Below are 25000 nucleotides of genomic sequence, written 5' to 3'. Positions count from 1 at the left end.
GGGAAGGGAGGGGAGGGAAGGGGGGAGGGGAGGAAGGGGCTCACAGAAAGGGAGAGATGAAAGTATTTGGTGCTTCAAAGGATTGTTTTATTTCCTGAGTTGACCCTTTCTCTCTCTCTCTCTCTCTCTCTCTCTCTCTCTCTCTCTCTCTCTGGCCCCTATCTATCTATATCTCTCTCTTTCCCTCTCTCTCTCTCTCTCCTCTCTCTCTCTCTCCTTCTCTCTATTTCCACCAATTCATCTCATCTTTTTCCTTTCAATTTATTCTCCCCTTTCTTCTTTTTCTTCTTCTTCTTCTTCTTCTTCTTCTTCCATCTTATTTTCCCTCGCCCACCACCATTCTTCTCCCCCTCCTCCTCCTCCACTTCTCCAAAAGCCTCCCTCCCTCGCTCTCTCCCTCCCCTCCTTCTCCCCTCGCTCTCCCCCCCTCCCTCCCCCCTTCATGCCTTTCCTTTACCTCTTTCCTGCCTGGTCCCCTCCCCTCACCTCTCCTCACCTCCCCTCTCCTCCCCTCCCCTTTCGCCCCAGGACCTATTTCCGCTTGGCTACCCCTCCATCCCTCCACTATCAACCCTCCTGACCTTTGCTTGACCCTATTGACCTCCACTACCCTCCACATCCCTCCATTTTGTCCCTTCATTCTCCCCCCTTTCCCCTCCACTCATACATCTACTCCTCATTTGTCTGCTCTGCAAATGTGTGTGTGTGTGTGTGTGTGTGTGTGTGTGTGTGTGTGTGTGTGTGTGTGTGTGTGTGTGTGTGTGTGTGTGTGTGTGTGTGTGTGTATGCATATCCATTTACCCAGTAACATTCATCTAATTGCAATATAGGCCATACGAGCTAAGCCTTACGAGCGAATCACTAGATAAAAGCCACTCGAAAAAAATAAATAAATAAACAAATAGAATAGAATAAATAGATCAATAAATCAATAAATCAAAATAAAACCATGACCCATGTAGAAGTTGTAATAAACCATACATCTACGAGAATTTGCACGTCCTCACCAAAACACGAGATAATTCTTAAAGTAAACTGAGCCATCAAAGATCCTCGAATACACTCTAGTTCACACAGAAAAAGAAGTTCTTATGCCACAGTAAAAGAGGTCCTTTGTCTTATATAATAGATACATACATACATATACCAAAGGCTTTTTCCCCCCTACATGGGGGGTAGCCAAAAAGAAAAAGGCATAGAAACCACTCCCACCCATTCCATTTCCTATATATTCCACTCCCCTCCACCCTCCCTCTCATCTTGGCACCTCCTGGATGACGGGTCATCCCTGCATCCTGTCCACTGCCCTGGGTCAGAAGCATTATATGAGTAAATATATACTTATATAATGGAGATTAAGACAGTCGCATGTAGGATTCGAACCCACTGCTTTTCGGTCACCGTAAGATTACATTCAAAGAGCAGTGGGCTCGAATCCTACATGCGACTGTCATAAAAATTATCAGATTAATGTCGTTGTCACTAGCGAATTTCTCTCATACATAAATGTGCACATACACATATACACATACATACATACATACATAGATATAAATACACACACATACAAATATGCTGTACATATATACATATACATTACATACATACATACATACAAATATACATACCCACATACATACGTACACATACAAGGATGGTAACTATATATGACTTGGGTTTCCTCTACTCTATTCATTCCCGTGAAGAAGGCTTAAGAGAGAGAAAAGACTGGATTAGAAGAAAGCCCCATAGCCTTGGGTGGTAAGGGATATGGAACTGCCTAGTGTAAACCTTATGGTCTCTTGCAGTCTTCTCCATTCTTATGTTCTTATATTCTTAGCCATTTACTGCCAACTCATTTCCATACGCACACACACACACACACACACACACACACACACACACACACACACAAACACACACACACACACACAAACACACACACACACATAGCACACACACACACACACACACACACACACACACACACACACACACACACATACACACACACACACACACATACACACACATACGCGCGCGAGTGCACACACACACGCACACACACACACACACACACACGCACACACACACACATTATATCACAATATTATTGATAATATACTGACTAGCATGAAATTCAATTGGTGAACAAAATGAAACAAACACATATGAATGAACGCAGGATCCAGGTACAAAAGGATACATCCCACGTTTTCCTAAAGAACGTCCATCGGCAGTGGGTATAAGTCCTTAAATCTTCAGGCTTACGTAATACATTCATACATATATACATAAATAAGAACATAAGAATGAAGAAGACTGCAAGAGACCATAAGGCCTACACTAGGCAGTTCCATGTTCATTACCACCCGTCATCCCCATCCATAAAATTGTTTAACCTTTTCTTAAAACAACCGATAGTTTCAGCGCTCACTACATTATTACTAAGTCTATTCCATTCATTGATCACTCTATTGGTAAACCAAATCTCACCTATTTCCTTCTTAAATCTAAAATTGTTCAATTTAAATCCATTACTGCGAGTTCTACCCTCTTGTCATAATATGATGAATTTGTTTGCGTCACCCCTGTTAAAGCCTTTGATCCACTTGAACACCTCTATTAGATCATCCCGCACTCAGGGTCTTTCCAGAGAGTGTAAGTTAAGGTGCCTAAGCCTGTTCGGAAATTTTTGAGCCCATGTATCAATTTGGTCATTCTCCTCTATACTGATTCTAGTGAACTGATATCCATTCTATAGGACGGAGACCAAAGCTACCGTATAGGTAAGGATGGTTCTAACGCCAGGTAGAGTTTAATAACTACCTCTGCACTTTTACTCGTAACCGTCCTAGCAATGAAACCTAATGCTCTGTTAGCTTTATTCCGGGGTCTAATGCACTGTTTCCTGGATTTAAGGTCAGGATTCTCTAGAACTCCCAAGTCTCGCACTCGGTTTTCTCTAAAAACGTGCTATCTAAGCTATACCCGCTTTCTGGGTTCTGTAAACCTACGTTAAACACATTGAACTTTGAGATATTGAAGTCCATTTGCCATTTCACCGACTATGTCAAAAATCTGTTAAGATCCTTCCGTAGAATCTCGGCGTCTTCTCCTGACCTAATTAGGCGTCCTATTTTAGTGTCGTCCACAAACTTACTAACATCACTATTAATCCCACTGTCCAAGTCGTTTATATGCATAATGAACAATAAGAGACCCAAAACCGAGCCCTGGGGAACTCCACTAGAGACACACTCCCATTTGGATTTTACACCGTTTATGGTGACTCGCTGTTTTCTGTCACTGATCCAAGCTCTTATCACTTTTCCTCCAATGCCTTGAACTTGACTTTATTTAGTAGTCTCTGGAGGGGTATATTGTCGAACGCTTTGCTTAAGTCAAGGTAAACAACATCGTAACTATCATTAATATCTGACGCCTTGTGTACATTAGTGTAAAAAAGATAGAAGAACAGTCACACATGACTTATCCTTGTAGAATCCATACTGTGAATCACGAATCAAATTATGTCTCTCGATGTGATCTCTGATTCTATTATCTATTACTGATTCCAACATTTCACCTATAAATGATGTCAAACTGATTGGCCTGTAGTTGCATGTAGACGATCTATCTCCCTTTTTCAAAACAGAAACAACGTTTACCTGTCCCTATGCGATAAGCACAAAACCAGTGTCTACCGACTTATTAAATAAACACACACAATTCACACACATATATTTGCATATTAAAGCATGTGCGTGGAAACAAATTTGAAAAGAACAGTGCCATATTTCTTTGCTGTGCCATTTTATCACAACTGACCAGAAATTTGATCGCAAATGTAGTTTCATCCAATTTCCGGTAAGAATTTATCTGAGGCTGGTTATCCGACCCTAACCTAACTAACCGTTAAGCTAACCTAACAAAATCCCCAACCTTCCTGAAAAAATAAGTAAATAAATAAATGAATAAATCAACCAATATAGAAATGAGCAGATGTATGAATAAATGAATAAATAGATGAATAATAGATCATTGAGAACGGCCTGGATATAGGCAACACTTTCCAAAGAACTAAAAATAGAAAAACAAATCCTGTTTCCCACCCCACTCCTCTCTCTCTCTCTCCCCCCTTTTTTCTCCTTTTCCTCTTTCTTTCTTCTTCACACGCTTAGCCCCCTCTTCTTGCTTTCCCCCTACCCCCCTCTCTCTCTCCCTCTCCCTCTCTCTTTTCCTCCTTTTCCTCTTTCTTTCTTCTCCACACGCTTCCCCCTCTTCTTGCTTCCCCCCTACCCCCCCTCTCTCTCTCTCTCTCTCTCTCTCTCTCCCTCTCTCTCTCTCTCTCTCTCTCTCTCTCTCTCTCTCTCCCTCTTTCTCGCTCGCTCTCTCTCTCTCTCTCTCTCCCTCTCCCTCTCTCTTTTCCTCCTTTTCCTCTTTCTTTCTTCTACACACTCTTCCCCCTCTTCTTGCTTCCCCCTACCCCCCTCTCTCTCTCTCTCTCTCTCTCTCTCTCCCTCTCTCTCTCTCCTCTTCTCTCTCTCTCTCTCTCTCTCTCTCCTTTCCCTCTCCTCCTTTTTTCCCTCTTCTTTCCTTTCTTCTCCACACGCTTCCCCCTCTTCTTGCTTCCCCCCTACCCCCCCTCTCTCTCTCTCTCTCTCTCTCTCTCCCTCTCTCCTTTTTTTCTCCTTTTCCTCTTTCTTTCTTTTCCACACGCTTAGCCCCCTCTTCTTGCTTCCTCCCTCCCCTCCCCCCTCACGTTCCTTCTTCTGTCCTCCCGATCCTGCAATAAAAGAGACAAGCCTGCGAAAACTTCTCTCTTCTTCGCTTTCTCGTAAATCTCCTCCTCCTCCTCCTCCTTCTCTTCCTCCTCCTCCTCCTCCTCCACCACCTTCTAGTTTTCCTTGTCGTATTTCTCTTCGTGGGTCACTTCTTCTTCGTCTTCGTCTTCTTCTTCTTTCTTTTCCTTCTTCTTTCTTTTTCTTTTTCTTCTTATTTTTATTTTTATTTTTCTTCTTCTTTTTCTTCTTTTTCTTTCTCTTTTTCTTCCTCCTCTTCTTCCTTCCCTTCTTCTTTCGCATCCTCCTCTACCTCAATGTTCACATCCTCATCCTTTTCTTCTTTTCTTTCTCTTTTTCCACTCTTCTTTTTCTCTCTTTTTCTACTTCTCTTCCTATTATTCCTTCTCTCCTCTCCCTCCCTTTCTTCCCTTTAAACCCTCTCCTTCCTATTTCTACCCCGTCTGCCTCCGTTTCTCTGACATTCCGACTGTCTCTTCGTCCTTCTGTCTGTTCGTTCTCCTTTCTGTCTGTCTGTTTGTTCGCCTGTCTGCCTGTCTCCCTGTCTACCATTCTGTCTATCTCTGTCTCTGTATACTTGGTTAGCTGTCTTTCTGCATGTCTTCCTCTTCCACATAAATACTTTACAAAGCATCCTTACCATCCCCCCAACCTCTCTCCCCTCCCCCTCTCCCCCTCCCCCCCTCCTAAGCCTCTTGTTCTCTCCACCCACATTCCGTTTTCTACATCCTTTACCTCCCGTCTCTTCACTCACACGCCTCCTCTTCTCCTCTCTCTTCACCAGTTTATCTCTCCTTCTCTCTTTTCCTGCCTCACTCTCTCTTTTCTCTGTCATTCCCTCTCCTCTCCCTGTCCCTCTCCTCTCTTCTCGCTATTTCTCGTCTTCTATATTTTCCTTCTTAATGTCTTATTTTTTCTTATTATTCTTATTCTTATCATATATATCCCTGTATGTCTGTTTATCTGTCTGTCTGTATATCTATCTGTCTGTTTATCTCTGTTCCTCTGTCTGTCTGTCTGTTTGTCTGTTTATCTCTGTTTCTCTGTTTGTTTTTCTGTCTGTAAGTCTGTTTGTCTTTCTGTTTGTCTACCTATTTACCCGTTTCTCTGTCTATCTGCCTTCCCGTCTGCCTGTCTTTCTGCCTAGCTACCTGTCTGTGTCCTTCGGCCCTTCCGTCTATTTATCTGTCTGTTCCTCCGCTGTCTGCTTGTTTCTCTGTCTGTGAAACTGCGTCTGTCAACGTATATCTCCCTCGGAGGAGGAGCCGACAGCCTGAAGAAGATGCGCTCGGGGAAGGAAGAAGGAGGAGGAAGAGGAGGAGGAGGAGGAGGAGGAGGAGGAGGAGTGGGAGGAGGAGAGGAGTAAGAGGAGGAGGAGGAGGGGTGGAGGAGGAGGAGGAAGAGGAGGAGGAGGAGGAGGAGGAGGAGAGGAGGAGGAAGAGGAGGAGGAGGAGGAGAGGAGGAGGAGAGGAGGAGGAGGAAGAGGGAGAGGAGGGAGAGGAGGACGAGAGACGAAGAGAATGAGGGGGGAGGAGGAGGAAGACAAAAGAGAATTAAGGAGGGAAGGAGGAAAGGACGAGAGAGAAAACAAGATGGCAAAGATAAGGAGAAAGAAAGGACAAAAGAGTTCGTGATGAATTATAGGAGGAGGAGGAGGAGGACGAGATGAAGGAGATGGAGGAGAAAGGAAGGAGAGAAAAGAGAAGAAGAAACAGAGGGAACAGGAGTAGGAGGATGAGGATGGGGAGGAAGGGAAGGAGAGAGAGGAGGAATGAGATGAGGAAGAGGAGGAAAAGGAGGAGGAGAAAGAGGACGAAAAGGAAGAGGAGAAAATTAGTAGGAGTAAAAGAAGGAGGAGGAAAAGGAAGAGGAGAAATAGGGGAGTAGAAGGAGGAGTACATGAGATGGAAGAATAGGAATAGGAGTAGAAGGAATAGGAGGAAGAAAAGGAAGAGGAGGAGGAGGAGGAGGAGGAGATGGAAGAATAGGAATAGGAGGAAGGAACCCAAGAAAGCGGTGGAATAGGAGGAGAAACACACACAAAAAAGAAGAAAACAAGAATAAAGAAAGGAAGAACAAGAGGATAAAGAAGAGGAGGAGGCTTAGGGAGAATAAAGAGGAATGGAGGATGAGATGGGAAGAGAGAAGTTTTGAAGGAAGACAAAAGAAAAAAAATCAAAGAAACAATAAACGCAACTATTTCGAAGAGGAGAAAGATGAAACGCATAGTGTGAACATTGTTGTTGTTGTTGCTGTTGTTGTTTTTTATGTTATTGTTGTTTTTGTTATTGTTGTTGTTGTTATTGTTGTTGCTGTTATTGTTGTTTTTTGTTATTATTGTTGTTGTTGTTATTGTTGTTGTTGTTATTGTTAGTTATTTTATTGTCATTGTTATTATTGTTATTGTTATAGTTAGTTATTGTTATTGGTATTGTTACTGTTATTTTTATTGTTGTCATTGTCATTGTTGTTATTGTTATTGTTATTGTCGTTGTTGTTGCTGTTGTTGTTGTTGTTGCTGTTGCTGTTGTTGTTGATGGTGGTTCTGGTGTAGGTGTTGTTGTTGTCGTTGTTGTTGCTGTTATTGTTGGTGGTGGTGGTGGTTCTGGTGTTGGTGTTGTTGTTGTTGTGGACTGTAGTTTACCAGCGCTTCCATCCTCTGGAACAATCTCGCGACGCTGACGTATGCTATCTTGTATGTTACTTGTCGTAAAGAGCATAAAAGAGGAACAAGGAACGAAGAGAGAAAGAGAGGGAAAAGAGAGGAGAGACAGGGAAAGGAGAAGAGGAAAGGCGAGGACAAAGATAAGGCAGAGACGTAAAGAAGACAAAATAGAAGAAAAAGAAGAAGAAATAGGAGAAGGTTACATCATATGACGTCAGAAGACATTTTGGTCCATAACAAAACAAGATGTAATAATAAAAATTAAAAAAAAAGTTAAATAAATAAAAATGAACACGTATCTAAACATATGATAGATAAGGATGCACAAATAAACAAATAAAAAATCAATAAAGAATAAATGAATAGATAAAAATTAATGTATAAATAAATAGAAAACATCTAAACACATAACAGATAATGATACAGAAATAACCAAATGAAAATAGATAAATGGATAAACAAATATATGAACAAATAAGTGAACAAATGAACATATAGATGAATAAACAAGTAATTAGGCAAAAAAAAAAGAGACCTAAACGGACAAGTATATAAATAAATTAATATCTAGATAAACAGACAAAGTTCCCAAAAATAAATGAACCCATGAAAGATTTTTTTTTTCATAAATATACAATTGACGTAAGTGGAGTAGGAAACACAGGAGTCTTAGTCCGAGCTTATTCCTGAATTGTTTCGCAGGTATGTGAAACTAGTCAGGAATAAAATCGGACTAAGACTCCTGTGTTTCCTACTCCACTTACGTTAATCTGTCCGAATGTCTCAACAAATATACAACTAAATAAATATAATAGAAAAGTCACCAGATGCACGAACAAAAAAAAAAAGAAACATGACACCAATTTTGAAACTTGAAACCTGAATCGCCAGTGCCGGAAGATCGTTTCATTTACTGACTACGCGAGTGTCCGAGTTGTTTCTTCTTCTTCTTCTTCTTCTTTTTCTTCTTACCATTTCTCGACAGAATCTATGTCCCCCAGGTCTGTATCCATAAAAGCTTTCAAAGTAAAGTTTAAGATTCTAGCAATGACTTCTAGAAAGAAGCAAAAACAAAAAGAGATCCCTGTTTGATTTTTGATTTTTTTTTCTAAAATAAAATGTAAATTCTAACCTCGATTGTTAGATTCACATATGTGCCATTTCTGTTCTGAACAATATATATATGCAATAAGTATGTGATGATCTAACTTCATCAGTAATGATTTTTGGCATTATGAAACCATTAGAAGTATTTCCAGTGTATAATATACTCTGTAAGAATGAAAAATAAAAAGGAAACAAGTGTGTGACAATTAAACTTCATCAGTAATCATTTTTAACAAATATGTAAGCATCAGAGGTATTGTAGATATACAATATATTTTGTAAATTATGAAAATTACATATTTCCCACCCTCGAAGACTCTGCCCCAGATCGCGTGACTTCAGCAAAATGAAAATTTCTTAAAGAGCGAAAGACACTGACCAAGAGAAAAACTCTAAAATGGAACAGCGAAGTGAGTCTCCTATTAGCAAAATTGCGAACACTTACAGACCCCACCCTTCCCCCCTTCCCCCCTCCCCCTTCCACTCCCTCCTCCCTCCCTACCTCCTCTTCTTTTTATTCGCATCTTCCCACCAACCGCCCACCCACCTCTCTTTTGACACCCCACCACCATCCCCACCATGGACGCAGAGCCTTGTTTACAAACGTTCCTCTCCAGTGACGGCAGTTCGAGCGTAGCACTTTAACCACTCGACCACTTTGACCCTCTTCATCCCCCACCCCAACAACCCCCCACCAACTCCCCCACCCCCATCCCCGTCCTCTGGGAGACCACAAGAGATCCTCCGGCCTGTTTGAGGATCCAGGAAGATCCTCGCAAGGGAGAGAACTCAGACAGTAACACATAATTACAGTCCCTCTGGTGTTCTATAAGGTGTTCCCCAGCTGAATAAAATCGGCTGGCGACAGCCAGAATTGACGTAAGAGTTGAGTACAAGCCTCATAAGACGAGTTCAACGAAGATTAACCAAAATCGCCTCACGATAGCCAGAATAAAATAATTAAACACCCGAACGAAAAGGATCATCGCGAGGAAAAATGAAACAGGACATTAGAAATAAGAAAAATGTATGTTTTATAATAAAACCTTGTAATTAAACACAAAGGATTGTGTGCTTGAACGAAAACGTGTGATCTGGAAACAAACACTTTTACGCAAAATATGTCTTATGTCCTATTGGCTTAAGGTTCATAATAGCTCATATTGAGTGAAGAGAAGAATTTCGCAAGAGTAAAAGAAAATAAATAAATAATAAATAATAATAATGAGCTTGCCTTTGTTACACACACCTGCATCATATTTTTTTCAATTGATTTCATATCTTTATTTTTTTTTTTTTACATTTATTTATCCATTTACGTTTAACTCCCCAGCTCCTTCTCCGATACTCATTTATTTATTTACTTATTTATGAATTCATTTATACATTCGTTTATTATTCCTAATTTATTGTTATAATTTCTCAAACTACCTTAGAATTAATTTCACTGTCTACCTAACTCTTTTAGGTAGAATGTGCAATGGCATGCAACAATGCACTGCTCTTTAACCTGATTAGGTATCCATGCTTGAGGTTTGATTCACCATGGTCTTGGATCACGTGTTGGACTCGTGATCGACAGCCATTTCCCTCCCGGAAGAGAGCTCAGAGCTCATATATGACCGATCTATGGGTAATGCTGTGACCTTACACACACACACACACACACACACACACAACTCCATGCCAACGAGAGTTGGAGTAACGATTCGAGCCGTAGCGATACTGAAATTATTTCAGCCCTGGGCGGGATTCGAACCCGAGCTGCCGTAGTGACAGCCGGGGACTCTACCAACCGTGCCACCGAGCCGTGTGTGTGTGTGTGTGTGTGTGTGTGTGTGTGTGTGTGTGTGTGTGTGTGTGTGTGTGTGTGTGTGTGTGTGTGTGTGTGTGTGTGTGTGTGTGGTGTGTGGGGGGGGGGAGATTAACTCCCCTCCAAATCAACCCCCCCAGAGCCCCTACCACGGTCCAAAAATGGGTCACGGTCCCCAGATTGAAAGACTTCATCTCCCTCTCGACCACCCAGGCTCCCCCTCCCCCTCGACCTCCACCTCACCCTCGACCTGTATTATACATCATTTCATCATAAACACTTGTAGGTGCTCCTTTGAAAACAAGCTCGGCATCAAGGTTGTTTAAACCCCCTCCCCCCTCCCACTCACACCCTCCCCCATCTCTCCCCCTCCCCGTCCCACTCCCTCCCACTCGCGTCCTCTACATGTAGATGAGGTATGAGTTTTTTCGTTTATTTCTTTTATTTTTATTTATTTATTCATTTATTTATTTATTTATTTATTTAGTTATTTGTTTTTATTTATTAATCCATTTATCTATTTATTATTTATTTATATTGATTAATGTATCATTTATTTATTTATTTATTTACTTATATTCATTTATCTATTCATTTATCTATCTATTTATTTTCAAACGTTCCATAAACCTGTGAAAAAGAAATAGAATACAAAATGCCCGAAGAGCACCGTTCCTGGAAAAATAGGACGAAGAACACACCGAGTTCAGCCTGAATGGTCCAATGCAAGACCGTTCAACCCTGAAAGTAGTGTCACCGTTACCACCACACAGACACTGGCCTACTGCGCCTCGGATACCCGGCTTGGGAGGCCGTCAAGGAGCGATTGAACACAGAAATTATCTCACTTATCTGAATAGAATCGTCTGCCGTTGACCAGAATAAAAGCATTTATGTGTTACGTCACAAAAGGTGACGCCATCAATTGATGACGTCATTCATTGATGACGTCATGACATGTGACGTCATTTGAATGTTACGTCACTCATAGGTGACGTCACTCAAATATGAAGTCATTCGAACGTGACATCACTCAAATGTGACGTCATTCGAATGTGACGTCACTCAGCGTTGACGTCATTCCAAGATGACGTCATCCCTGGACAGATTAATTTAGATTTAGGTAATATCTAACCTTCTGAGGAATGGGGATTCATGTCAAGCGACTAAGATTACCTGTCGCTAACTAGGACAGTGACTCCCTCAACAATTTAAACTCAGGTTAACTTAGTTCCGTTTAGTCTTTAATGTAACGGGTCCCGTGTCTCCTAGTGCACGGCTAGTTTTGACAAGTAATCCACGACACTTGTGGCCTAGTTGTCAGTTTTCTGTCCGTAGAGAGAGAGAAAAAAAAAAAAAAAGGCACCGGCCACTCCGAAGCCAAATTGGCGCCGGCCACTGAGGCAACACGCGAATTAAAACCCCGTGTAATTAGTGAGTTCTGCAGTGTCCGCTAATGCGCGTGTCGGGCAAAGAGTGGGGGGAGAGAGGGGAGAGAGAGGGGGAGAGGGAGGGGGGAGAGAGAGGGAGGATCTCGGAGAGGGACAAAAGCGCGGGAAAACAGCTGTCAGGTCTTCTCCCTGGGAAAAGAGTGACCAATTTTGGTGTCGAAGGGAGCACAAAAAAAAAAAAAAAAAATAAAAAAAAAAAAATAAGTCTCTGGGGACGGTCCCTCCATCGGGTGGTCAAACTTTGGGAATGAGGAGAAGGAGGAGGAGGAGGAGGAGGACGAAGAGGAGGGAGAGAAGGAGATGTGGAGGAGGAGGAGAAGGAGGAGGAGGAGGAGGAAGAGAAGGAGGAGGACGGGGAGGAAGAGGGAGAGGAAGGGAGGAGGAGGAAGAGGAGGAGGAGAGGGAGGGGAGAAGGAGGAGGAGGAAGGGGAGGAGGAGGAGGAGGAGGAGGAGGAGAAGAAGGAGGAGGAGGAGGAGGAGGAGGAGAAGGAGGAAGAGGAGAAGGAGGAGGAAGAGGAGAAGGAGGAGCAGGAAGAGGAGAAGGAGGAGGAGGAGCAGGAGTAGGAGGAGGAGGAGGAGGAGGAGGAAGAGGAACCAGTAAATCTTTTGAGATAACAAGATTGAACTTAATTTGTTCTGGTGGTCCGACTCGTCCCGCAGACTTGTCTTCCTCAACAACAACAAGAAGAAAAGTTCTTGCTCCATCCAGCCTCGAGAGAAGAACACAAGTAGAACAGGGTAACGGCGAAGAGAACAATGGTAGAACAAAGTACCAGTGAAGAGAACACCGGCAGTACGAGGCGGTAGGAAAGAGAACAATGGTAGAACAAAGCGCTACTGAAGAGAACACAGGTAGAACAAGATGGGAGTGGAAAGAACAGAGGTAGAACAGTTGGCAGTGAAGAGAACAATGGTAGAACAAAGTACCAGTGAAGAGAACATTGGCAGGTTCTTGCTCCAGCCTCGAGAGAAGAACACAAGTAGAACAAGGTAGCAGTGAAGAGAACAATGGTGGAACAAAATGCTAGTGAAGAGAACAGTAGTAGAACAGGGGAACAGTAAAGAGAACAATGGTAGAACAAAGTGCTAGTGAAGAGAACAGTAGTAGAACAGGGGAACAGTAAAGAGAACAATGGTAGAACAAAGTGCTAGTGAAGAGAACAGTAGTAGAACAGGGTAACGGTAAAGAGAACAATGGTAGAACAAAGCGCTAATGAAGAGAATTGAGGTAGAACAAGGTGGAAGTGGAAAGAACAGAGGACAAAGTACCAGTGAAAAGAACAGCGGCAGTACAAGTCGGTATGAAAGAGAACAATGGTAGAACAAAGTGCTAGTGAAGAGAACAGAGGTAGAACATAGTGGGAGTGTAAAGAACAGAAGCAGAACAAAGTGCTAGTGAAGAGAACAGATGTAGAACAAGATGGGAGTGGAAAGAACAGATGCAGAACAAAATACCAGTGGAGAGAACAGTGGTAGAACAAAGATCTGGCAATGGAGAACAAAGGTAGCACAAAATGTCTGAAAAGAGAACAATGGTAGAACAAAGTGCTAGTGAAGAGAACAATGGAAGAACAATATACCAGTAGAGAGAACAGAGGGAGAACAAAGTGATTGTGAAAAGAACAGTGATCAGGCAAATAACCGGTAGTGAAGAACAACGTTTGCACAAAATGAGAGTAAAGAGAACAATGATAGAACAAAATGCCAGTAAAGAGAACTGTGAAAGAACAAAGTGGTAGTGGAGAGAACAGAGGTAGAACAAAAAGGTACTGAAATGAACAAAAGTAGAACATAGAGGCACTGAAAAGAACATAAGAAGATGAGTTGACACTAAAGAACACTTAGAACAGGTTAGAACAGAAAATGAACAAAGCGGGAGCGGGAGAACAGATGTGGAATACGTTGGAATTGAAAGTGGAGATGGAAGTGGAAGATAATGAGGGGAAGTGGTCGTGTAACCTTGACCCTCAACTTTCAACTCTCTCTTTTCCTCCTCCCCCTCCCTCCCACTTCCTCCCCCTCCCTCTTCCCATCCCCCACCCACTCCCCCTCTCCCTTCATCTCCTCGTCTCCCTTCACCCCCCCTCCCCACATCCATACGACACAAATCCTTTGCGATAGAAATATAAATAAATACATAAATGAATAAATTTATAAATAAATAAATATACAAATAAATAGATAGATAAATAAATTAATAAGCCAATGAATATATCAAATATATAAATGAATAAATAAATAATCAAATTAAGACATAAACAAATAAACAAGTAAATAAGTAAATAGATAAATGTACAAATATATAAACAAATCAATTAACTAATGAATACACAAATAGGTAAGTATACAAATGAATAAACGAATAAATAATGACATGAATTGATAAATAGATAAATAATTAAATGAAGAAATACATAAGTAAATAACGAAATAGATAAATGATAAATAGATCAAATTTTATATATATATACAAAATAGGGCATAGGATGATGGAGAGAAAAATCTATGAATTAGGAAAACGAGAAATGTAACAACGGATGTCCAAGAGGACAAAGAGAAGACGACACTAAGAAAGGGAAAGAAGAGAATGGAAGATAAAAAAAAAAAAAAAAAACAGGAAACAAATCAAAATAAGAAAAACAAGGAATTTGGAGAGCATGGTGGAGGAGGAGGAGGAGGAGGAGGAGGAGGAGGCGGAGGAGGTGGAGTGTACACTAAGTGGAGAGTCATTACACAGCACATAATTGATGGCTCCCTGTCGTGTGAGTTTGCTCCTCTCCCTCTCCCTCCCCTCCTCCTCCTTCTCCTCCCTCCCCTCCTCCTCCCAACTTTGCTCCACTTTTGGTAAAAAACATTTTTGGTTCTCGCCCTGGACTTCCTGGTGATAAAACAAAAGGTGCTACACATGGTGGTTGGTCAGTAGTGCAATACCAGTCGTGGTGGTGGTGGTAGACCTGTGGTGGTGGTAGATCTGTAGTAGTGTTCTTGTGGTGGTGGTAGAGCTGTGGCAGGCCTCTTGTGGTGGTGGTGGTAGTGGGGTGGTGGTAGTGGTAGACCTGTGGTGATGGTAGATGTGTGGTAGTGTTCTTGTGGTGGTATTAGAGCTGTGACAGGCCTCTTGTGGTGGTGGTGGTATTGTGGTGGTGGTGCTATACCAGTCGTGGTGTTCTTGTGATGGTGGTAGACTTGTGGTAGTCCTCTTGTGGTGGTTATGGTAGATGGTGGTGGTTGTGGTTGTGGTGGTGGTAAAGACGCCTTGTGAGCCTAATAACAAGTGTTAGTTTCTCACTGTGGTAACACCAGTTGTGTTATCATCATAAACCGTTCTTCACCAGCGCCTCTATCCTCCTGGACAATCTTGCCTTCACTATTAACGATGGTTGAGCTACGATGGTGGTGGTGGTATCATGGTATGGTGATGGTGGTATGGTAGTGATAATGTAAGTATTGTTCTGAAATTTGCTTATGGGAAGTAATGGTGATGATGATGGTGATGATGGTGGAGATAATGATGGTGATGATGATGGCTATAGTGATGATGATGGTGATGATGGTGGAGATAATGATGGTGATGATGATGGCTATAGTGATGATGTCGGTGAGTGAGAGTGATGGTGACGGTGATAGTGATAGTAATGATAATGTCATTGGTGATGATTACAGTGGTAGTGATTGTGGTAATAATAGTGATGATGATGGTAACAGTGATATCAATGGTTATGAATACAGTGGTGGTGATAGTGACTTTTATGGTGGCTGTGCTGATGGTGATGGTAATGGAGACAAAAGTGATGACTTCAATTATGACGTCATGATACGGCCCGTGACGTCATAGTTACTGTATTCAGAGTGACATAATTACTAAACACCTATTTGAATAAAATCGCCCAACGGCAGGCGAATTAAAAGAGAAAGTATCACCCAGGAAGGAAGGGGATCAGGTATGACGTCACTGCAGAATGTTCTGACCAACAACGATGACGTCACTGAAGACCAACAAGGTCAGGGACGAGAGGGAGGAGGAGGAGGAGGAAGTGGAGGAAAAGGAGGAGGAAGATGAGGACGAGGAGGAGGAGGAGGAGGAAGAGGAAGAGAAGCGAGCAAGAAGCCAATCTAAACTTTGAGCAGAAAAAGAAAACCGAGACTTGGAGGCTAAAGAAAACGGTGTGTGTGTGTGTGTGTGTGTGTGTGTGTGTGTGTGTGTGTGTGTGTGTGTGTGTGTGTGTGTGTGTACGAGCAGGGAAATAGAAACATGAAGTGGAAAGAAACGCAAAGAAGAGAGAGAGAGAGAGAGAGAGAGTTGGAAACAGAGAGAAAATACTGCTTCAGATAAAGGAGAACAGAGACAGAAAGACGGTAAACAGACAAATGGAAAAGTCAAGCAGGGAACAGACATACATACACAAACGTAACACAGACATGTCTGAGAGTTAGAATAAAAGACAGGGAAAGAGATCAGGAGTTCCCAACTTTTTTCCCGCTTTCTACGCACCCCGAGAGCCCTCAGACCATCGACCCGTACCCGGACCATCGACCCGTACCTCCATTAACCTGACACAGAATATAGAACGGTAATATATTAAGACTAATTAAACATGCAATGGTGCCACAATGGATATCAAATGGTTCAAATTGTAATGACTTTATTCATCGTTTAGTCATTAACATCAAAAACAATGTACAATGTTCTCTGCTGCAGATTTAAATGTTTGAATAAGCTTTTCCTAGTCATCTATCCACGCATGTTAGCCGTCTATTGAAGCCCTGGGGATTCGCAAACCCTAGGTTCAGAACCCTTGCAGCAGTGAGAAGAGAGAGAGAGAGAGAGAGAGAGAGAGAAGGGATTTGATAGGAGACGCAGAGTCCAAATACCAATGGACGTGTTGTCGAAGAGGCTGAGGAACATCGACGAGAACGGAAAAAGACGCGAAGGACAACGACGAGGTCTTCCTTCGAAGTTCTTCTACGGAAGCGAAGGTCCTGGACACCTACGCCGTCCCCAGGAACTCAAGAGGCTGACGAAGGACTCTCCTCATCAAGAACAGGAGTCCCAACGCTAATCCCTCGTCACACCAACGCGACTCAATTGAGTTCGTCTGAGCAGAAACGACTTCGGTTACAATTTTTTACTTTTCAAATTTCCAAAAGTCAAATCAGAATGACGAACTAAGAGAAGCTGGACCTAAACAAATATTAAAGAAATTGTTAAATTGTCCCTAGGGAAGTCTAGAATACTATAAATGTGTAATAAAACCACTTGCAAAATGAAATGAAAAGTGACCGAACGTTTTCGTCTATTTAAGACATTTTCAAAGGTCTGACCTTTAAAAATGTCTAACAGACGACAACGTTCGGTCACCTTTCGTTTTATTTCCCAAGTGGTTTTATTGCACATTTTGTGAATCACTTCTTTTTGTGATTTATTCGCAGAATACTATAAGTAAAGTAGTCTTCAGATTTTTCAAATTCACAACATTGTGAATGTGTGACGGAGGCGTTAACGAATGGAATAGACTTAGCAACCATGTAGTGAGCGCTGAAACAACTAGTTGTTTTAAGAAACGGTTAGATAATTTCATGGATAGGAATGTTCTTATGTTCAACGACGTCTGGGCGGGTCGTGTAAGCTCGGGTAATGTTCCGGGAACTAGACCCTCCGGGGAAGTTCCGGGAACCAGACCCTCCGGGCCCCCGGGGACCAGACGCTCTGGGGGAAGTTCCGGGAACCAGACCCTCCTGGTAATGTTCCGGGAACTAGATCCTCCGGGGAAGTTCCGGGAACCAGACCCTCCGGGGATCAGACGCTCTGGGGGAAGTTCCGGGGACCAGATCCTCCGGGGGAAGTTCCGGGAACTAGACCCTCCGGGGGAAGTTCCGGGGGCCAGACCCTCCGGGAACCAGACGCTCCGGGGAGCAGACCCTCCGTGGAAAGTTCCGGGAACTAGACCCTCCGGGGGGGAAATTCCGGGGACCAGACACTCTGGAGACCAGTCACTCTGGAAGAAGTTGTGGGAACTAGACCCTCCGGGGAAGTTCTGGGACCAGACGCTCTGGGGGAAGTTCCGGGGACCAGATCCTCCGGGAGAAGTTCCGGGAACTACGCCCTCCGGGGAAGTTCCGGGAACCAGACCCTCCGGGAACCAGGGGCTCTGGGGAAAGTTCCGGGGACCAGACCCTCCGGGAGAAGTTCCGGGAACTAGACCCTCCGGGGACCAGACGCTCCGGGGAGCAGACCCTCCGGGGACAAGACCGTCCGTGGAAAGTTCCGGTAACTAGACCCTCCGGGGGAAGTTCCGGAGACCAGACACTCCGAAAGAAGTTGTGGGAACTAGACCTCACACAAAACACCTGATCAAAGACTCAGACCGAAGAAGAGGTTCTCGTTTCGACCACACTCATCCAGATCAGACCTGATAAAACCAGACCAGACCACAAAAAGCCAGATCAAACCAGTTCAGACCACAAAAAGCCAGACCAGACCACGACAATCCAGACCAAACCAGTTCAGACCACGACAATCCAGATTAAACCATACCAGACCACGACAAGCCAGATTAATCCAGCTCAGACCACAACAAGCCAGACCAGATTTCGACACTCCAGGCCAAATCATACCAGACCACAAGTCAGACCAAACCAGACCAGACCACGACAAGCCAGACCAAACCAGTTCAGACCACAAGCCAGACCAGACCACGACAAGCCAGACCAAACCAGACCACAACCCAGAACAGGCAAGACCGGAACGGTTCAGACCAAGTTAGCCATAATCAAAACAGACTGGATAAGGCCGGCTAGACTGTACCAAATTATAGCAGACCAAACCACAAAAGGCCAGACCACATCAGACCAGACCAGACTAGATTGGACATCCATGGGGGACCTGATCGATTATACCTGATAAGGGCCTCCTATTGATGTCAATACTTTTATCCACATCAATGATATTGTCAATTTCTCCAATACAGAGAACCACGACCTCTTACACGTTTCTAACATCAATCTAGATTTCTCTAGATGTTTTCCAGGCTACCTAGAATCAACCACAACTAGAATTAATTAAATCAATTTACATTTTTAATTGTTTTTTCTTGTGTATGTACCTCGTGAGATCTGACGAATTGTATCTGTCTAATACTCACCATCCGTTTTATTAAGTATTAAATATTGAGTCACTGATACTGTGTAGTAACGTAGACCAGTGCTTTAGTAAGGTTTAGAAATGAAATTGGTGAAAATACAAAAACGAAAGAAAACAAATCAAAAGATAAAGAGATTAATTGGACTAAAAAAAAAAAAAAAAAGTTACAAAAGGCAGCACACGGAAACCAACAGTTGAAGGAAAATAATTAATCATAAACTAATTATTCATTTAATCAATTCGTCAATTAAAAGGTGAACACGTAAACGAATTAGAAAAACAAACGTGCGAATGAATAAATGAATATATGAATAAACGATTTATACGAATAAATAATATTAATTGTAATAGATAAACTAGATAAGTGAATGAATAGATAAATGAATATGTATATAAACAGATGAATTAACAGACCAACAAATTAGATAAATACAGTAGATATGTATACAAATATATAAATAAATTCATCAACAAATTAGATAAAGGTGAAATAAATATGTATATAAATAGATAAATAGATAAATAAATGAAATAGATAAAACGAATGAATATACAAATAAATGGATTGAGTAAATGAAGAAACAAACTGTTTGTGGCCTAAATCTCCTTCAGGTGAATAAAATCGTCCGACGTTTGCCAGAACAGAATCATTAAAGCGCGCCACGCAAAAAAAAAGAAAAAAAAAAAAAAAAAAAAAAAAAAAAGGATAATTGGGATCAGCTTAACCCGTCTCTCTCCAGACTCCCCTCTCAGCTGAACAAAATCGCTTGGCGTCAACCAGAATAGAATATCTAAAGTTCAACAAAGACACGAACGAGAGAAGGCCAAAGATATAAAAAAAATGAACGAAAAGAAAAGACAAACAATAAAATGGCCAAAATGAGACTGGAGAAGGAAAGGACGGAAGGGGACGGAAGGGGAGGAAGAGGAGGTAATGGAGGAGAGGAGGGAGGGGAGGAAGGGAAGGAGGGAAGAAGTGAAGGGAAGAGGGAGGGGAGGAAGGGGTGAGGGGAGGGAGGGGAATGAGGGGTGAAGGGGAGGGAGGGGAAAGAGGGGGTGAGGGGGAGGGAAGGGGGTGAGAGGAGGCAATTCGAGGAAGGGAAGAAGTGAAGACAAGGGAGGAAAGGGAGGGAGGGAGAGAAGAAGCTGAGATAAGGGAGTCAAGGAGAGGGAGATGAGGGAGGGGAGGGGGAAGAGAGTGGAGGGAGGAGAGGGAGGGGTGAGCGGAGGGAGGAGAGGGAGGGGAATGAGGGGTGAAGGGGAGGGAGGGGAAAGAGGGGGTGAAGGGGAGGGAAGGGGGTGAGAGGAGGCAATTCGAGGAAGGGGAGCCAAGGGAAGGGAGGAGAGGGAGGGGGTGAAGGTGAGGGAGGGAGGGAAGAAGCGAAGGAAAGAGAGGGCGGGAGGGAGGGAGGAAAGGAAGTGAGGGAAGGGAGGAAGGGGAAGAAGAGACGTAAAAGGAGAAAGAAAACAGGGGAAGAAGAGAAAACGGGAAGGAGAGAAACGGGTGGGAAGAGAAATGAGAGAAATTCGAACCAATTTTCTGGAAAAAGAAAATGGGGAGGAGCTGCTGGCCAGAAGAGGGAGCTTAGGTTGGGGAATAGGGGGAATAGTTAGGGAATGGAGGGTAGCTGGGGAATGGGGTAATAGTTGGAGAATGGGGGAATAGTTGGGGAATGGGGGAATGGCTAGGGAACGGGGGAATAGTTGGAGAATGGGGGAATAGTTGGGGAATGGGGGAATGGTGGAATAGCTGGGGAATATGGGGAATAGTTGGGGAATGGGTGGAATAGCTGGGGAAAATAGGGAATAGTTGGGGAATGGGGAATAGCTGGGGAGTAGCTGGGGAATTGGGGAATAGTTGGGGAATGGGGAACAGTTGGGGAATGGTGAAATAGTTGGGGAATGGGGAATAGCTGGGGAGTAGCTGGGGAATTGGGGAATAGTTGGGGAATGGGGAACAGTTGGGGAATGGGGGAATTGTTGGGGAATTGGGGAATAGATGGGTAATGGGGAGGCAGATCTCGGTGTGGAATGAGGAACTCGGAGAAGATACTGAGCAGAAACAAAAGTGATGGTTATGATATGGCTTAACGTCACAAACTCCCCCCGATCGGAAGGCTAGGACGGTGCCCCTCACAGAGGACTTTGTAGCATGGAATGTAATGAACCATGCCCTTGGTTCAACTTCGCCGGTGGCAGGGTTCGTACCGCCATCCCCTCGACCTTCGCCGCGAGTAACGACGCCCTAACCCGCTCAGCCAGCGATGATATTGAGAGATGGGGAAGAGGTGAGGAATAGGGGTGGGGGGAAGGAAAAGGATTACGAAGGATTACAAAGGCGGAGCATGCCGACAGGAGACCATTTGGTCCATATCTAGGTCGGATGCGAACAAAAAAATAATAAATGAATAAATGAAAATTATAATAATGCAAATAACAAATAAAATACATAAATAAATGCATAGGTATAGTTGAATAATAAACAAACAGGTAAATAGTAAATAACAATAAATTGACATATAACTAATAATAAATTGACATATAACTAATAATAAATTGACATATAACTAATAATAAATGAAAATCAAACAGACAAATGATAACAAAACAAAAACAAATAATATAAAATAAATTATAATCATTACAGCATCTTGCGTTGGAGTAAATATCAGAATGGGGGATGGGCGAGACTAGAGAATAATTAAAGAGAAATAAAAAATGGGCAACAGAGAGACAGTCGAATAATTTATGGGTAGTGACAATAAAAAGAGAGAGAGAGAGACAGAGAGAGAGAGAGAGAGAGAGAGAGAGAGAGAGAGAGAGAGAGAGAGAGAGAGAGAGAGAGAGAGAGAGAGAGAGAGAGAGAGAGAGAGAGAGAGAGAGAGAGAGAGAGAGAGAGAGAGAGAGAGAGAGAGGGGGGGAGAGAGAGAAAAAGACAAACCGAGACAGAGACACAGAGAGAGAGAGATAGAGAGAGACAGAGAAACAGAGATTAAGATACAGACAGACAGAGAAAGAGACAGATAGAGAGAGAGAGACAGACAGACAGACAGAGAGAGACTGAGGAATGGAGAGCATTCATGGGGTCGACATGAATATCTACTCACTCACCCTTGAATCAAATAACGTTCAAAATATTCCTTCGAGCAAGCATAGCTAAGCTTATACACTGAAAGCTCAGGCTCCAATCCTATTTATGTGTAATCCTATTCCTCAAACAAGGGAATTCGATAACATAAAAGAGTCTTTCATGTTCTTCATTCAGGATAATACCTGACCTCGATAGAAATACTCAAACTAACGATCAGGAAAACACACACACGTGTACACATGCAAGAACATACTTATATAAACATGCACGAACACACACACATACGCACAGACACACACACACACACAGATGCACACATACACACACAGACACACATATGCACACATACACTCACACAGACACATACGCACGCACGCACACACACACACACACACACACACACACACACACACACACACACAGATGCATACATACACACACACACACACACACAGATGCACACATACACACACAGACACATACGCACGCGCGCACACACACACACACACACACACACACACACACACACACACACACACGACGGCAGAGTGGTAGCGTTCGCAATCGCTGCCACAGCGGTCCGAGTTCCAATTCCGCTAAGAGCTGAAATAATTTCAGTGTCGCTGCGCTGCGAGTCGTTACTCCAACTCTCGTGGGTGAGGAGTTGGGTGTGTGTGTGCGTGTAAGGTCACAGCATTACTCATAGATCGGTGTTATATGAAATATGAACCCCCTTTCCTGGAGGGAAATAGCTGTCGATCACGAGTCCAACACGTGATCCAAGACCATGGTGAATCATACACACACATGGTTTGAGAGTAATAGAAAGGACCCCAAGAGTATTGTTCCTTTCCTGTATATTAAAATTAAGTAAACATATACACACACATATACACATGCATACACACACAGATACACACACATACATATGTATGCACACACATATATACTCCCACATACATACACACGCCCAGGCATACACACACACACATATACAGTGCAAACACACAAACACACACGCACATATATATAGTGTAAACACACACACACACACACACACACACACACACACACACACACACACACATACACGCACACACATTTAATGGCCATCAGACAATTCTATTTAGTTTAGATGAGCCCATATCTCTTAATGAGTTAAACACTGTCTTAATAAACTCATTAAGACCAAGTGGCGACCTTAGATAGTTTATTCTGGCTAACGTCAGGTGATTTTGATCAGTTTAAAGATGCATCTGAAATTTTAACTATGTTGTCGCCAGACGATTTTATTCGCTTCAGGGGGCCCACTAGGACTGGTCCTTTGTAGCTTAAGGGGCGTCAAAAATTCATTGACCCGAGGAATCTCGGCTAAGGAGGTCAACTCAGGTCAAAGGGTCCTCAGGAAGTGACGAAAAAGTGATTTTGATCTCTGGGTATTGAAGAATCATTGGTTTTGTAATCCACCACACATGAAAAATTTGTATTGGTTTCGTATCGTGTTTTACCTGGATAACCCCATTTTAAGGCTAGATTAGCGGCTTTTTGACTTGATCCTCCCCACCACCTATCGACGTTTTTCAAAAATCTTTTTCTACCTTGTTTTTCTGTTTTTTCTGTCGGTTATACAATATTTAAATTGAGCTAACAGGGTATTTTTTCTGCTTTACCTTTTTGGAGGAGTTTTTTTTTCGAAATATGGATATAAAGAAAACAAATTATCAAGTTTATCAAGCTGACGATCTTAATGACCGAAGAAGAGTTGCGCGTTCTTCAACGTTCCGAACTGGAGAAACCTCTGAGAGACCAAAGACCAATCTCGAACTGAGGCTTCCAGAGAGTCTGCCGAAGAACCCAGGACGTACACACACACACACACATGTGGAGTCTCCAGATCGACTAAATCTTTGAAGAACTTGAGTGAGATACGATATAGAACTGAGGCTTCCGCAGAGTCTGCCGAAGAACCTATAGAGTCTCCAGATCGACTAAATCTTCGAAGACCTTGAGTGAGATACGATATAGAATTGAGGGTTCCAGAGAGTCTGACGAGAAACCTGTAGTCTCCAGATCAACTTCTTCGAAGACCTTGAGTGAGATACGATACGAAACTAAGGTTTCCGTAGAGTCTGCCGAAGAACCTGTAGAGCCTCTAGATCGACTAAATCTTCGAAGACCTTGAGCGAGATACGATATAGAAACCAATGATAAGACCTATTGGCGGACTCAGAGGAAGCATTCGCGGAAGAGTCTGAAACAGGCAACTGTTCATGTTCTTTGAAGAACATATAGACCCAAGAATAACACCTGTTGAGGGGTCTGGATCCATACCTGTTGACGGACCCCAGAACACCAGCTGAAGACCCCCCTGAACATCACCTGTTGATTTACCCGGAAAGAGTACCTGTTGAGGGTTCCCTTCGGACATTTGCGGCTTTACTTCCTATCAAATGACACTCAGAGTGCCAGGCGGTGCCAACTCCATGACAACAACAACGACAACAACAACAGGCACTGGAGGAAGAAAATAGTAGACAGGGTGGTGGTGGTAGTGGTGGTGGTAGTGGTGGTGGTGGTGGTGGTGGCGGTGGCGGCGGCGGCAGTGGTGGTGATGATGATGATGATGATGATGATGATGATGACGATGATGATGATGATGATGATGATGATGACGACGACGACGACGATGATGTTGTTGTTTTTGTGATGGAGTTAATAGAATTATGAAGAGCTTAAGCATCACCTTTGCCCTATATGCTAGGACTTCCAGGTTAAGAGGAAATCGCCGGGAGTTCTTGGGTGTCGAATATGGGTCAACGTCGTGCGAATGACAATCGAAACATACCCGCTACTCGGCACACGAGGGCGAGAGGAAATCAATGAGAAGGTAGGAGACAGAGGACGTGAAATAGACGGGAGAAGGGGAG

The 25000-nt window shown here is 43.1% G+C and overlaps 1 protein-coding gene across 4 annotated transcripts in view; it reads right to left on the bottom strand.

The window, feature by feature from the left end:
• The window catches only part of LOC143039506 (cell adhesion molecule Dscam2-like), a 1807148-nt gene that overhangs the window by 1524711 nt on the left and 257437 nt on the right, over window positions 1-25000 (bottom strand). The gene's annotated exons all lie outside the window — the stretch shown is intronic.

This window comes from Oratosquilla oratoria, chromosome 2 (assembly GCF_046742065.1).
Source record: "Oratosquilla oratoria isolate Oo_2021 chromosome 2, ASM4674206v1, whole genome shotgun sequence".
In the NCBI taxonomy this organism is placed as follows: Eukaryota; Metazoa; Arthropoda; class Malacostraca; order Stomatopoda; family Squillidae; genus Oratosquilla; species Oratosquilla oratoria.
This window is presented reverse-complemented; position numbering and strand designations above follow the sequence as displayed.